General features: G+C 41.0%; 1 long non-coding RNA gene across 1 annotated transcript in view; it reads left to right on the top strand.

Moving 5' to 3' along the window:
• The window catches only part of LOC106527273 (uncharacterized), an 84105-nt gene that overhangs the window by 60768 nt on the left and 20447 nt on the right, over window positions 1-2890 (top strand). Inside the window, exon 4 of the long non-coding RNA XR_001311364.1 lies at window positions 1970-2100. This is a non-coding gene — a long non-coding RNA (uncharacterized LOC106527273). The remainder of the gene's footprint in view (window positions 1-1969; window positions 2101-2890) is intronic.

The following is a 2890-nucleotide window of genomic DNA, read 5'->3' as shown; positions in this document are numbered from 1 at the left end:
CCCCACGGAAAATTTGTGCGTGACAACTTTGCACTTAGCTTCAACTCTGTTTTTGATGAAAAATAGAAAGTTCTGCTGACATTCTTGCTAACTTGTTAGCGCAGCATGTTGTTGTGATCACGTGAGCGTTGCATGCTGGATCCAAGCTCTGCTGGATAGAAACACTGGAGCGGAGTCAGTGGACTGCTGGAACAGACTGCTAATATCAGAGCGCTTTTATCGGATATTTTTTATGCAGGCCGATAAAATCCGATACTCGTTTTTTGGCTGATATCAACCGATATCTGATATCAATATCGGATCGGGACATCCCTACCTGAGCGCGTCACTCCTCTTCCTCGTTCTTCATCGATCTGTTTACAAGCCTACGATAATGTGGTGTGTTTGAGGAAATGGGAAAAATAGGTTTCATGGTGCAGTCACGCACTTCCTGGTCACAAGACATTCTCTAAATGCGCACCAAATGCGTAAAAATGCACACATTATGGCAAGACTTATTCATCATTACATCTGGTTTTAACATTACTTTTATAAAGTTTGAAGTCCGTGCTGTGTAATCCAGTTCAAATGAACACTGAATGCTTGCACTGCCCTGTGAAAGCATCACAGCTTTGCCAATCTCAGAGGATTAATAGAAAAAAAATTTAGTGTATCCACATTGTGATCTGGAACATCACCAAAATTTAATGGTGTGTTACTTTGGCCCACATGTGATGTAAATGTCATGAAAATCCGTCCACAGGTTTTTGAGTAATGTTGTCCACAGACAGACCGACAAACGCGACCGAAAACATGACCTCCTTGGCGGAGGTAATTAGTAAAATAGATACAAAAGCATTCGTTGTGCCTCAGTGTGCCGACATGACATAATTTGGAGATTTTCATATTTTGCATGTTTTTAATCAGCGTTTTTTTTATTTTATTTTCAGAGTCCAGAGTCGTGGATGATTGGATTTTGATGGCATCTTGTGTTATAGGACATTCTTGAAAGCATCGCAATAAGAAAGAAATGAAATGAAAAGCCCAGAAACCAATTTATTCAAGTGGGGCTTTGTTGCTTGAGGTGTCCCCCCCACCACCTCCCACCCCACACCTTCTGTATTGCCATGTAACCCTTTACAGGACAAGGCACATAAAAACAGACATAAAGCCTTWAGTTATTACCTTTATCGCGTGTTATGGTAATACCTGCCCTGATTGAAATGCAAAGAGGGACAGGGATGCAGCGAAAGCTTCTGTCATCCATGCTTGTCTGAAAGGAAGCGTTCTATCCTAATTCACAAAATGGCAAATGATGRAATTCCTCCGAAAAATTGAGTTGCAGCCCTTCAACTCCAACATACCCTCCAGTTGKTTCAGGATGTGTTTGTGCACGAGTTGCTTTATATCGGCAATTAGTTTTAATTTGCCACGGTCCCTGCAACAGTCGTAATGGTTAGCCACTCTGTTCTGACCTTGTGCGTTAATGTTTGTGACTGTTTAGTGATAGAAGACAGCCCATTGTGACGACTGTGTACACAAGAACCGCACTACCTTTCCTGTGTCTTTGTAGTGCAACTGAGTGTCAGAGAATCCTTCCTGCCACTGTCAGAGATAATTGGCACTCTTAAACACATGATAATTGGGCTGCTTTGATCCCTGCAATTCTGCTCTGTTTTGCCAAAAAAAAAGAGGCACAGCAGTTGTGTCTCGTGTTTACCACTCGTCTTTCTGCAGCAGTGAGGAGTTGGAGACTGGAGGAAGAGCGAGGGATTCTGCTTTCTTCTGAAGTGTTAAAAGCTCCCTGCAGGCATCACTTCCTGCACCCAGCATCCTCTGCCATTGTTCCTCTGCCGCTTATGGCCGTGACTCATAACAAACTTTGTCTTTTGCACACACTTTCACACACACACGCAGGGATTAATCATGTTGTGAGTCTCCAAAATAAAATAACTTTTTTGTCCTTGTTTGTCTACGTGTTCCCTCTCAGAGAGCCAGAAGACGAAAGGTTTTTCGTCKGGGGAGAGGACTGCGGGCTTCAGAAAGTTCACGCTGAGGGACTTGGTCTTAGACGAGGCCAGCAGTCTGCTTCTTGATGAAAAACTAACACTTTCCTGTGAGGTAAGTGTGGAGACAGCTCATCTCGTCTGAACTCGGGTTGTTTGTGAAAGTGTGCTCTCTGCGTCTTCACTTTTCGGGGAATAATCACAGAACACGCTGCACTTTCATAAAGGATAATCCTTGTGAGATGGAAATTGGTTGAAATAATTTAACACAGCACACAAAAAGAGACACCTTTAACCAGAATGTGAAGTTGATCTTTCTGAATATCCAACCCCAATTGTAAAAAAAACGCTGGAACGTTGTGTAATAAGTAAATAAAAAGCAAATGCAATGATTTGCAAATCTTGTAACCCCTCTTTTAAATTCATAGTAGAACATACAGATAAGGTAATTTTGAAATTATTAGTAGCAACACATTTTAAACAGAAAAGCTAAAGACTAAAGCTTATTTAGAACAAACTGAGGCAAAAGCTGAAAATCTTATTGGAAACTATTTTATACTAAAGCAGAGAGGCACCATCTCCCTGTTAGCAACACAGTTCAAAATCCTGCCTCTCTGATGATATGGGGGTACATTAGAGCCTCTGGTGTGGACAACTTGTATGTGGAAAGTCACCATGAAAACATGAAATGGAAAATGTGTGGAACAGTTAGAATTAAACAAGAATGGGACATTCTCCTCCAGAACTTCCAGCAGCTGCTCTCATTTTCACAGTCTGTCGAAGAAAAGAAACACGGACCTGGAACAACATTTTTTTAATGCATAGCTGCCATAAAACTAGAAAATTACCTTATTTTTTTCTTTAAAAATGTAGAATTTGTTACTTTAAACATTTAATGTTTACTG

The sequence above is a fragment of the Austrofundulus limnaeus genome, unplaced genomic scaffold (genome assembly GCF_001266775.1).
Source record: "Austrofundulus limnaeus strain Quisiro unplaced genomic scaffold, Austrofundulus_limnaeus-1.0 Scaffold4, whole genome shotgun sequence".
Lineage (NCBI taxonomy): Eukaryota > Metazoa > Chordata > Actinopteri > Cyprinodontiformes > Rivulidae > Austrofundulus > Austrofundulus limnaeus.
The sequence above is the reverse complement of the archived record's forward strand: the minus strand, read 5'-3'. Positions and strand labels throughout refer to the sequence as shown.